Below are 13,154 nucleotides of genomic sequence, written 5' to 3' on the forward strand. Positions count from 1 at the left end.
AGAAAAGAAAAGAAAAGAAAAGAAAAGAAAAGAAAAGAAAAGAAAAGAAAAGAAAAGAAAAGAAAAGAAAAGAAAAGAAAAGAAAAGAAAAGAAAAGAAGAAAAAGATCCTTCCTTACAATGAAATGCAGCTGCCTTTCGGGTGGGGCCTGAGTTCTTTGTAATCAATACATCCATATTACAAACATCTGTCCCCTAAACTCAGAGCCCTTTCCTGTAAGATTAACATAACACTCAGCAGTTACAGCAAGTTGTCTAAATCTACAACTAATCACCCAGATGACTACAAGAGCTTTTACAGCTCTTGGTGGCAATGGGGTTCAGCAAGCAGGGATGGAGGAGCGTTGGAATGTGGGCACATAAAATGTAGTTCTTGTCATGAGGGTTTGGGTGACTCAGTTTTCCCCACTGTGTCTCTATATCTTGCTCTTTTAATGGAAAATGTGCGTAGGGGAAGATGTGACTTTTACAGTCCCCGAAAAAAATTGAGATATTGAAACATATTCTCCAATTAAAATGAAGAGGAGGGAGAGAAATCTCCAAATTATTCTTGACAACAAACCAGGGAGGAAAATTAATTTGAGTCAGCAATTTCATTTTAATAATTAGGAAACATCCTGTAGCAGTTTAGTTTAGACTACAATGTATAGTTTCTGCACCATTCGTTTACATTCCAAAACAAAAATACATTTGCAACCAGAGAAATAACATTCATCTTCTTCATGAAAACGAAAAATATTTATAGTATTTTTCAAGTAACGTTTGTGTTGACATCTTCATCAACGCCAACGCTTTGTGGAAAAAATACTGGTAGAGATAAATTGGTATTTTTCCACCAAAAAATAATAATATACATTCCTGCCAACACTTGGAATTCATTCGTAGCAGTAGAAAGTAAATTATCAGAGCTGTGAGTAATTCTGCAGCCACGCAGTGTGTGTTTGAAGGGATGCGTGTGAGGTTGGATGTGTTAGTGTGCAACTTTCTGTCCTGGGGATTATAGAAACAGGCAACTGGGCAACACAACTGTGTTGTGGTCTCAACCACCATATTAGATGCTGGAGAATCTACGCCAGAAACATTAGGAGCTCTTTGTCTGCAACAGTCTTCTGTGGACTTTGCACTTTACTAAACACTGGACCAGCCATTGAATGCGCTTTCAGAGGAAACTGTATTTCCTTCTAATGGTCCCAGCAGTCGTCATTTCCACCCGCTCTGCTGGAAAGAGCCTGGGAGAAGCCACCAGACCTATAGCTGCACTGCAGCATGACTTGGACATACCAAGGAAGAGGCTCTGACAGAACAATTAAATAAATACGTATATGCTTGCTTCCTCATGTCATAATCACTGGGCCAACCTCCATCTGTAGGGCTTGGAAGATAAGGATGTTTAACTCAAGGTTAAGAGCCTGGCATTCATTCAGAGTGACCATCATGTCCACTGGGGATGTCCAACAGTCAAATACATCAAAGATGGGCAGGAGGCTGTCTGTCCTGTGGTTGCAGATGCTCTAGAGACAACACATGCAAAGCTGCATAGGCATTGCCTAAAGCAATAATAATAAGTATTATTACTTATTATTATAATGAATGAATAAGTAAATAACTAAATTAAACTTGTATAGGAGCACACAGGCTTCTGGAAGTTTGGGGCGTGGATCCATTGGTAATAAATTCATAAGACATGCAGCTCTCCCCGTGACTCCCTTTCACTGGTTCCTAAGAACTGCAAAAGGAATCTGAAGTTTTCCTCCAGCAGAGAAATGCAAATTCCTATTTTGTTTAGTGTAGGAAGTGCATGTGTGCTTTTAGATGTTGTACTACAGGACATGGTTTAGTGGGGAAATACTGGTGGTAGGTGGACATTTGGTCTGGATGATCGTGGAGGTCTTTTCCAACCTTGGTGATTCTATGAAGAGAGTTGAATTATTGAAGTTCTTCTTGAATGCAGAGCCAGATGCTTCGGAAGGACCAGGCTGTCGGAAACAATCCATCAGCTGCCTGCACGGTTCCTCTTGTCACTTTTAGTTCTGGTTGTTTGGGTTTTCTTTTTCAGTGAGGAAAATTTCCGTATCATAGAACAAGGATAAAATCAATCCGATGATACATGAAATTAGTGAGACCCTATAGAAATGAACTCGAGAGTTTAGTAAAGTCCTTGTATAGCTTATTGACAAGGATATGGTTTTCTACAGAAGAAACAAAATTCAGGAGTGGAGCTGCTCACTGCCAGCTCTACACCAGCTGTGTAGATGCCTCTCTATCTAGATAATGTGTTTCTCCTGTCTCCTGGAGGAGCTAGAAGGTAAAACATTGCAAATACTGTGAGATAGATGCTCATGTAACCAGTCACGGGACTGTACACAGAGATCCTTTGTGACATCAGTTGATATTTCTGATTTTTGGTTGGTTTTCGTCTCTGAACGCTTTATACACAGTGCCTTGGGAAATACTGGCCATAGTCACCATCAACACATCTTTTCTATCTCTCCCATTGCCACGCTGGCAACTAACAAGTTTTCAGAAGGAAAAATTAAAAATATATGATGTCAAATATGGATTTTTAAAGACAAGTACAATATTTAAAGGGAAAAAAAAGAGATTTTTTTTCTCCAATCAGCAGTTCTAATGTAATCCTACAGATGTTCAGACATACTAAAAGACCAATTGTTTTCTATTTGCTTCTCTAGAGCTTTTCTTTTAGCCACAAATGGGAACCATTTCACATTACAGAAGTTGAAGGCTGTTCTCTACTATCACCATACTCCGTATATTTCCCACTAACAGGACATAAATAATTCCAACAAAAAAGGCACGTTAAGAGGAACATGATTGCCAGAGGATGCTGCTTCCCTCCCTGGTTATAATTACGAGGATGTGTGGTTTTGCTTAAATGGGAAAACAAATAGATCTCCCCAGCCTTTCCCTTCCCCTCCATCTGAGTAGACACTGCCTTTATCATAAGCTAAAAGAGAAATATTTATAGGAAAGCCTTGTTAAAGTGCTGGCACAGTACGACTGCCTCTGGCTGAGCCATAAACTCACTTGGGGGAAAAAAATCACCCTGTGAAGGATGCCAGCAAAAAAACAGTGTGTTGTTTGACTGCCAGGCTCGAACAATGCACGGGTCTCTCCTCAGATCTCCAGCCCGGCCTGGATTTCCCCTGTCAGCAAGTCATTTAGGGCCAGATGCTTCGTGCTCAGGGCTCTCTTAGGCAGAGCTGATCCCACCCTTGGGGAAGAGCAAGGGCCCTGATGGCCATGGAGAGTCCCATCCTACTGTTTTCCATGTTAGATTCAGTTCCCAAGAGGGTCAAGTGGAGCATGGGAAGACAGAGAGCTGAAGATGCAAAGACACGCTAAGTGCTCCCTTGAAGTGTCAGTGCCGTGTCCAGCAGAGGACCCTTGCTTGCAGGGAAATGGCCACAGAGGAATCTGCTTGGGAGGGCTGTGACTCACGCAAGGCTTTTTTCCATGATGTCCCAGATTTAAATCCCATGATCCCATACCAACCTGCTACATTGCATCCTGCACCTGGTGGACATGGAGAACATCTAGAGCAAGCTCTGATCCTCGGCAGCAGAAGGCGGGGAAGAAGCTTCACATTGTGAGAGTATCTGCAGGTGACTGGCGTCAAAACTGAAATGCTACCACCCCATAGACCAGGAGCCCTGTGGTCATAGAATCATAGAATGGTTTGGGTTGGAGGGGACCTTTAAGATCATCTAGTTCCAACCCCCCTGCTATAGGCAGGGACACTTCCCTCTAGACCAGGTTGCTGAAAGCCCCATCCAGCCTGGCCTTGAATGCTAACAGGGAGGGGGCATTCACAACCTCCCTGGGCAACCTGTGATGATGGTGCACATCCCACTACTGCCAGCTCTGAACCAAGCTGCAGGAGGACAGCAGCTGGACTTGCAATGCCTGGAGAAAGGTTCCTCCAGCAGCATCAAACTGCCTCGTCCCAGGACCTTCAGGACTTCATCTGGAACTGCTTGGCAGCCCTATTTTCCTATAATGGGCCATGATCTGCCATAAAGAGATTGCCTCAGGTTGGATATTAGGAAAAACTTCTTCTCCAAAAGAGCGGTCGTGCACTGGCACAGGCTGCCCAGGGAGGTGGGGGAGTCACCATCCCTGGAGGGGTTCCAGAACTGTGGAGATGTGGCACTGAGTGATACATGGTCAGTGGGCATGGTGGGGATGGGCTGGGGTTGGACTAGGGGATCTTAGAGGTCTTTTCTGACCTTAATGTTTCTATGATTCTTTGATTCTTAGGAAGTCCAACCCTATCTTCAGAGGAGGAAGCTGAAATAAATGGCAATCACCAGTGGATGAAAGCTCAGCAGTTCTTCAGCCAATTGTGCTGATGTAAGAAATACATTTAAGTGCATATACATGCTTTCACTGGGTCCTGGAGGCTTGATAGGGACAGAAGTAGTTATTCCAGGCATGTATTGAATCTCTTTGCTGTTCTGTTTACTCCTTCTCCCCTCACAAATGATCAGAAAGGTTTTCTGTTGCTGCAATGCCTTCCTCTCATCATCGTTTCAATAAATCTGAGCAGGGAGCCGCATGCATCATGTGCTGGGAAACTCTTGTGCAGCCAAGAAGCAAGCACAGACTGCTGACTGGGTGGTGTAGCAAGGGGCTCTGTGCTACATTTAATTTAAGGATTGTGGCATGAGAGATTTTACTGACCCATTAATTAACAGCATAGGTTTTGTCTAGATTTTTATCTATTAGTTTATTAAATCTGGAAAGCACGAAAGACTGTCCTAACGAGGCTGTTTTACACAGGGGAAACTGAGGCATGGAGAGCTGGGCTTCTCTACATTCCTTTCAGCATGCCAGAGCTGAAATAACATGTCGTTCTTCTGAGTCCAATCCAATTTTCCAAATCCAGTGCAAACAGCCAGCACAAAGCCCGCATAAGCACTTCTAGGATTAGGCCAGGAATGCCATCCAAATCCTCTGCTAATCTTCACCGTAAAGTTCATGAAATCAGGCTTCCTCTTGAAATGTTTCTTGCATCCAGCTGTGTCAGAAACACCTTCCAGAAAATTAAAGTCCCCAGGCTGGAGATTCACTCTCAGGCAAAGCCAATCCGTCAGTATGGAGTAAGACTTCAATGTAAATTTGGTCTTCTGGCCACTCTCTGCATGGAAATGAAGTTTGCCTGTAGGCAAGCAACAGTTTTCCTTTCAGGAGCTGCTCAACACCACTGCTGGCTTCATTTCAAAACCAGGTAGTGAAAGCCTCTGAGCTCAAAGAATTGGAATATATAAAAAAATCAGCCTGAATTTGTTTTGTTCACAAAAAGAAATAAATAAATACAAAGGATGGACACAGGCTTGGTCAGAGTCTCACAACTGCATCTCCACCCCCAGAGTTGAACCACGTGAGTCTGCATTTACATGGAGTTGGCAGTCAAGCCCTTTGCTGCACACAAAGCATGAGATAAATCGTTTAGCCCTATAGGACTATGGGGCAGAACTGCTCCATCAATAAGGCATGGAGTTAGTGTAGGAGGCACTTGGTCATTTTGTCTTGGCCGGCCTTTGAAAAGCTGTGATTTTTGACCTCGTGGCCCATGAGGTTCTTTGCAGACCTGCCACATCTGCAGATTAGCGAGACTACAACCCAGAATCTACGACCAGGTATCCCCGAGAGAGTGATAATGATCCTAAAGTCCCTGGTGGATGCTGCCATCGGTTTTGGCTTCTTACTCCATTCCCTGTCCTTGTCAAAGTCTGCGAGAGCCATTCCTGTGTTTTCTTCCCTGGCCATGCCGTAGGGTCCCATGGGCTGTTCAATTCCCCGTCGATCCCGCAGCGTCTCGCCATAGCGCGTTCACCAGCTCTTAACGAGCATTTCAGATGTTCTGCTTCTGCTGCCAGCGAAACTGCCGTGTAGCTGGTGCCCCTGGGATTCCGGACTTGCCAGAGCAGTAGCTTGTGTGAACCTTCCTATTGTTTGAGTTCAGCGTTAGCGTGGCCATTGTTACTTATCAGTGGCTGCTGTTTTCCATTACAGCCGCCGCGAACATGAACTGGATATGAGCACTGGGCTACAAGCCGGGCTCCTAGGCCTCCGGAGCTCTGCCGAAGGTCTGAATTGCTTCCAGCTCCTTCTTAGAAGTCGCTCTGTATTCAGCAGAGAATCTTGAGCTCTTCACTTCTCGACTTGTTTCTTGCCAGCGAGTTCAAACCAACCCTATAGTTGTTCTTGTTCCACTAGAGCTGAGAGGATTTTCCCAGATGCTTGTGAATTGCTCAGAGCACATCAACAGGCACATAAGTTTTTCAGGCCAGAGCATACATACTAGCTCAATCTCTCCAAAGGCTCAGAAACTTAAATTACGCATGGATGAGAAAGTACAATTTTAACTTGAAGAATACTTTGCATTCCTAGGGCATCCTCTTTCCTGGGACTGGAAAAGGTTTCGCTGCTCTTAGCCATCCTAGTGTAGCAGTGGGTAAGCCTTCATTCGTTCTTGTTTGACATCTTCATCAGTGAGCTGGATGAAGGGATGGAGTGTACCCTCAACAAGTTTTCTGGTAGCACAAAACTGGCAGGAGGGGCTGATGCCCCAGAAGGCTGTGCTGCCATCCAGTGAGAGCTGGGAAGGCTGAGAGTTGTGTGGAGAGGAACCTGGTGGGGTTCAGCAAGGGCAAGTGTAGGGTCCTGCACTTGGGGAGGAACAACCACAGTGTCAGTACATATTGGGGCTGAGCTGCTGGAAAGGAGCTGTGCAGAGAAGGACCTGAGGGTCCTGGTGGCCAACAGAGTGATCATGAGCCAGCAGCGTGCCCTAGTGGCCAAGAAGTTGACAAAATGCTGTCACCTTTGTCAATCAGCAGTTGACCAATGGTTGACCATGAGCTAGTGGAGTGCCCTGTGGCCAAGGCCAATGGAACCCTGGGGTGCATGGCACAGTGTGTGGCCAGCAGGGCAGGGAGGTGATGGTCCCCTCTGCTCTGGCCTGAGGAGGCCACAGCTGGAGCACTGCACCCAGTGCTGGGCTCCCCAGTACCGACCAGACTGGGAACTGCTGGAGAGAGCCTAGCAGAGGGCTGCAGAGATGGTGGGGACCTGGAGCACCTCCTCATGGGGACAGGCTGAGAGCCCCGGGGCTGTGCACCTGGAGGAGAGAAGGGTGAGAGGGATCTTAGCAGTGCTGATCAATACCTGAAGGGCAGGAGTTGGCAGGATGGGACCAGGCTCTGTTCAGTGGTGCCCAGCAACAGAGGGCACTGGGCACAGGCTGGAGCCCAGAGAGTTCTGTCTGAAGGTGAGGAAGAACTTCTGTGCTGTGAGGGTGGCAGAGCCCTGGCACCAAGTGCCAAGAGAGGTGTGAGAGTCTCCTTCTCTGGGGATATTCAAACCCACATGGACACTTTCCTGTGCAATCTGCTGTAGGGAACCTGCTTTAGTGGAGGTTGAACTGGAGGATCTGCAGAGGTCCCTTCCTACAATTCTGTGAATCTGTGATTCAGATACAGGTGTACAAGCAGGTTGGAGGCCTCCTGTATACCCTTCTCTGCATCAACTCTTCTACACACATACTGCACAAAGGGAAATGCAATCATGATGAGGTCTCCCGCAGTATCCCTTCTATTCAACATTTAGAAACACTGTAGAGGAAGAATTGCTCAGGTGCTGGAAGAAATGCTGGGAGATCTGAGTGCAAGCCCTAACAACTCTCCAGTCTGTGTTATCGTCTCAGAAAAATGTCTTGAACCCAAAAGTCTCCAGCCCAAGTCCAGTACCTAAAGATTTTGAGGGCCGTTTTCAGGAGTTCAGAGGTGCCTGACCAGTGGAAAACGCCATGCACCAGAACCTGGGCAGAACTTAACTGAGTTTTATTTTCTATAACTCTTCCTTCCCTATCTGTGAAACAGAGAATAGCAAATTCAAACTTGGCCAACAAAACAGCGGACCTTGTGGCATGAACTGCATCTTATTCTTGGGGCTGGCTGTTCAGAAAGACCCTAAGGAATCATCCTGTCAGGGAGATATGGGAAAATTAGTGGATGAGATATTCAGAGAAAGACGTTTATTCCAATTCAAGAGAAGCAGAAGATAAGAAAGTGAGATTTCTGTCTCGGTCCAAACTCTGCACACACAACCTTGTGAAGGGAGCGTGGACGGTGCTTTCCAGGAAGGTCTCTATAGACAGCAGTGTAGCCTCTGTACCCACAGTATCTCTTGCAGCTTATCAGGATACACAAAACACAGGGACTTGGGTGAAATTTATCCTGCTGTCCAGAGAGTGAATCTTCATTTATCCACAGATATTTGACCTGAAAAATGTCCCCACTGGTATTCACCCCATCGGCAGGTGCTTGGAGTGATGCTCTGAGCTTGATAACAGTGTTCTGTTGAGAAATGCGTGGACCCCCACTGCTGCTCCATCCTGTCTATGCCAGCAGGAGAAGTTACCTTCATTCTTAAAATTCCAAAAGCAGTGAGCAGAGCTGTAGCTGAACTGCTGGAGAAGTGGATCAGCTGAACACCAACCCCAAAGAGAGATTTGTTTCTATTTTTATTTTGCAGAACAAATAATACTGCATTTTTATGTCAGAGCAACTCTGAATGTTTTGTTTCACTCCAAGGTGCTTTGTTTTGTTTTCAGCTTATTTAATCCTTGCAAAGAATTGTTTGAATTCCATGCTGAGACAAGGAACCATTTTGAAATAGAGAATTCCAAATGCTTCATTATTATTATTTTTATTATTATTAAAAAGAAGGCCTCAGCACTGCTTTACTCCCAGAGGAAACAATTCCCTGAATTTCTGTATCATTTTAGTCCTATAACCTCTGAAGAAAAGTCACTCAGCTCTCACTGCAAGTCACTGGAAGAATTAACACCAGATGTGTCTCTATCCCGGAGCAAGTTACATTCAGGTTGCCATTAAGAAAACACCTTCTTTCCTGGAATTACTTTATCTCTGAGCGCACAATATCCTCACATCCCGAAGGCTAAGCACTGTTTGTTAAAGGGGGCAAAAATAGGATACAAAGCCTTTTCTTTCGTAACCACCAAAGACATACCTAGATTGGAAGGCAGAATCCAGTAAGCAGAGTTGGGTCTAGAAGAGAGTGTTTCGGGAAGGTCAGTAACGGAGCTGGAAGATGAACCACCATGGTGTTTGCACACCCTACAGTTCATCCTTATATTTGTGATGATTTTGTGTTGATGGGATGAGAGTTGATGGCCTCAAGTTGTGCCAGGGGAGGGTCAGGTTGGATATTAGGAACAATTTGTTCTCCAGTGAGTGGTCAACCACTGGCACAGGCTGCTCAGGGAGGTGGTGGATTCACCATCCCTGCAGGTGTTCAAGAACCATGGAGATGTGGCTCTGAGGGACATGGTCAGTGGGCATGGTTGGATGGGTTGGGTTTGGGCTTGGTGATGTTAGAGGTCTTTTCCAACCTTAGTGATTCTGTGATTCTATGATTCTGTGATTTGTGAAAGGGACATCTCCAGCAGCTCCATTCCTATTTCCGAGGTGGTGGGAGCTGGGCCTTGTGATCCCTTGGGAAACCAGCCAAAGGCTTGTATTTCAGACAGCCTCGGCCCTTTTAACGTCAAGATTTACATTTGCACTTGATACTTGATTGTGGTGGGGGACATAGAGATAAAGCAACATTTTCTGCACAGGTGCAAGGTGCATTCAGAGGACTCTGTCATATCACTGGCACCTCTACGCTTCGCTCCTCGTGTCCTCAGCAAAGCCTCGTGTGCTCTTCCATCACCCCTCTCCAGCCTCTGTTTAGCACAAGCCATGACTCACTGCCACCCCACATATGGAAACCATCTGGGTCATGCTGCCGTGCTTCCCCAGCTCCCCCTCCCCACAGCACGGCAGCCCAGGGGGAGAAGCTCTGCTCCAGCCTTGGCAGCTCGCATGTGCCCAGACCTCCCTGGTTCTGCATTTGCAAGGCTGCACCAGCAGTTCCCACGCTCCTCCCGCACATGACTGTGGGTTAGTTGGGCTCAAGACTGCTCAGATCCTCTGAAGTCTGTTTTCTTCACAGTCATCTTCTGTAAGTCCCGGATTCTACGATGGTAGACTTATGGGCTTACAGACTTTAGAACATTTGGGTGAAATGTTCAGTTATACAGTCTCCTGTCTTCAGCTCTGGCCAACAGCAGATCCATCAGCAAGAGTACAAAAAGAGGGCAAACATGTAGTGCTACTTCTCCAGAGCACTTTCCCTGCTGCCAGTCCATTCTGACATGGGGTTTCTGACTCCAGGGGAGACAGTTTTCTGTTCAGTCACACATCACGAGTATTTCTCCTCTAGGCTTTTCTTTTAGGCATGTAAATTACTCATCGCTGCAACATCTTCTGTCAAGGAGGTGCACATCTTGACAGCACACTATGCAAAGGGCCGCCTTCGTTCTTGTCATCCTCTCAAGCACCAGTGGCATTGTTTTCCTGACGACCTCAGGCCTTCTCACCCTGTTGCCAGGAGGCTGTCAGGAGCTCCCAATTTTCACATCCGCCATCACATCCACTGCAGTTCAGCAGAGACATTGGTGACTGCATGAAGCAGTGAAAAGGAAGGAGAGAAAGCTTATGGCCTTATCCAGGACATTGAGTTCTGTGATCCAAGGGTTCCTTCATGTCCATGAAGCTGTGAATCACCCCTGAAGGAGCCAAAGACAACTGTGAGCATAATTTAGAGCTCCCTAGAGGCCCTATCTCCAGACCAACTTCAGTTGGACAAGGAAGTAGGCACAAAGCCATCTTTGCCCAGCTTTGTGCCAAGCACAGCTCTGCTGGAACATTAGACCAGACCATTCTCTGAAAAAAGCATCCCTTCTCTTTTTCCTCTCTGTTTTAATAGTAATTAAATTTTTTCTCTCACATTTGTTATTCTGTCCTTAGATGAGGTGCAAGGTCAGTCACTCTATAATGGGGTGAAAAAATTTCAGACAAAGAGGAGTCTCCTTGAGACCCCAAATCCTTCTATAGAATCATAGAATCTTTTAAGTTGGAAGGGACCTTTAAAGGCCATCCTCTTCCACTCCCCTGCAATGAATGGGGAGGGATACCCACAGTTCCATCCGGTTCTCAGAGCCCCATCCTGCTTCATGCTGGGTGTCTTCAGGGATGGAACATCTACCACCTCTCTGGGCAACATGTGCCATTGCCTCACTACCCTTATTGTGAACAACTTTGTCCTTATATCCAGTCTAAATCTCCTCTCTTTTAGTTTGAAACCATTTTCCCCATGTCCTATCACACCAGAGCCTGGTAAAGAATCAGACCCCTTCTTTCCTCCATTATCAGGTCTCCCTGGAGCCTTCTTTTCTCAAGGCTGAACAGCTCCAGCTCGCTCAGCAGGTCCTCGTAGGGAAGATGTTCCATCCCTTGGATCATTTTTGTGGCTCTCCACTGGACACAGAGGAGGTTTTCCCACTTGCTTCCCTGTTTTCTAGACAAAGCAACTCCCACAGTGGAGCATTCCTCACGCAGATGCACTGAATGCTGCTGCTGTGGCTGAGCTCAAATGAAAGTGGTGGAGTCACCATCCCTGGATGTGCCCAAGAACCGTGGAGGCATGGCACTTGGGGACATGGTTAGTGGACATGGTGGGACGGGTTGGTGGTTGGAGTTGATGATCTTAGTGTTCTTTTCCAACTTTAATGATTCTATGATATCCTTAACTCCATAGAGACATTAAGCTGGGTCTCTGTTCCACTCCTTTGCCCAGCCAGCTTTTGTGGGAACTTCAAGTGGTATTAATGGCATGTAGACGTCTGCTCTGCTGATGTTGTGCTAATGATCTACACTCCACTAGCTGTGCAGCCAGAGAAATAGCGTGTGACTGCTCTGAATGGTCTCAGCTGTCTGTTTTCTGTTTCTGATGGGACTTCTGCACACTAGAATTCATAATTTCTCTCGCTTACAGTAGCTCTCGTGGAGGCATCTGCACCCTGGTGAACAAAGTGAAGTGATCCCCATCCCATAGCCAGCATCTTGGACACTTCCAGCTGCTTTGTGCAATGTGGCTGAAACTGGTCTCCTTTATCTAACCAGCTTCTGGAATGTTTGAAAGTTGGGGGAGGAAGGGGGACGAACACACACATTGAAGATGCAGTGATGGGGCCAACCAGGGACACTAAGAACATACCAGTGAGTGGCCCCTCTTTGAAAGTGAATTGCCCTTCACAAGGAGATGCATAGAGCAACTCTAAAGCCAAGAACAACCCTACAGTGAAGGCAGCCTCCTGTATCCTTTGGTCCTTCTGTCATTGCTCTGGGACATGGACTATCTCTGTTCCTCTTTGCCACAACCTCGTGTCACTCTGGGATGTCCTCCTGCTTGTAGAGGGCAAGGTAAATGCCCTGGGGTGAATTGCACTGTTGTAGTGCTGCTCATTTCCTTCCCCACTTTCTCATTTGCAAGCTCTGCAGGGAAATCTACGCTTTCCACAACGAGAGTGAATATTGGGTGAGTCGCTCCGTTCCAGAAATAAACTTAAACGCTTTCCTAATTTCCTAACATAATATGTTTTTCCCTTTTATTTTAATAAAAATAACAATAATAAAACAAAGCACCCTTTCTCCTTTTCTCTTTCTTACACAAACACATAATCCTGGTGCCTTAATGTCTCATCAAGAAAATCCAGACTGGAGGCTGCAGCCAGGACTCTGTGCCACCTCGATATTTTGGACACATATTTGGACTCACATACACACATACGCACACATTTTGCCTTCCCTGCCTCAGCAGGACAAGACTTCAGATCTTTTCTTGCATCCACAAGCTTGAATGGATACACTGAGCCTCAGCAGGGAAAGGTCATTTCCACTCATTGACATTCACGCTGTCTCCCCATTTGTATGCTTCAAGTCATATTTATATTTAAAGAGCATCAGCCTGGCTAAGGAGAGACTTTCCATTTGTCAGGATTTCTGGGAAAAGGGAACTTTCACACCTGTAGGAATATGGATTTTTGACAGAAAAAAAATAAATCCTAATGTATCTTCTCCTAATGGCCCTGCTCAGTTACTGGATTGAAGCTGCTGCCTGTCCTGTGGAACAGTTTCCCAGCAAAAGAAAGATTTTGTGAGCACATACCTGAAAAAAGAAGGGAAGGGAAGGGAAGGGAAGGGAAGGGAAGGGAAGGGAAGG

The 13,154-nt window shown here is 46.0% G+C and overlaps 1 long non-coding RNA gene across 1 annotated transcript; it reads left to right on the top strand.

Annotated features, from left to right (window-relative positions):
- On the top strand, nucleotides 2,811–12,385 carry LOC110397322. Its single transcript, XR_002437706.1, has 3 exons — nucleotides 2,811–3,622; nucleotides 4,278–4,370; nucleotides 11,928–12,385. It is a non-coding gene; the product is annotated as an uncharacterized LOC110397322 (long non-coding RNA).

Source organism: Numida meleagris, chromosome 4, assembly GCF_002078875.1.
Source record: "Numida meleagris isolate 19003 breed g44 Domestic line chromosome 4, NumMel1.0, whole genome shotgun sequence".
Classification (NCBI taxonomy): Eukaryota; Metazoa; Chordata; class Aves; order Galliformes; family Numididae; genus Numida; species Numida meleagris.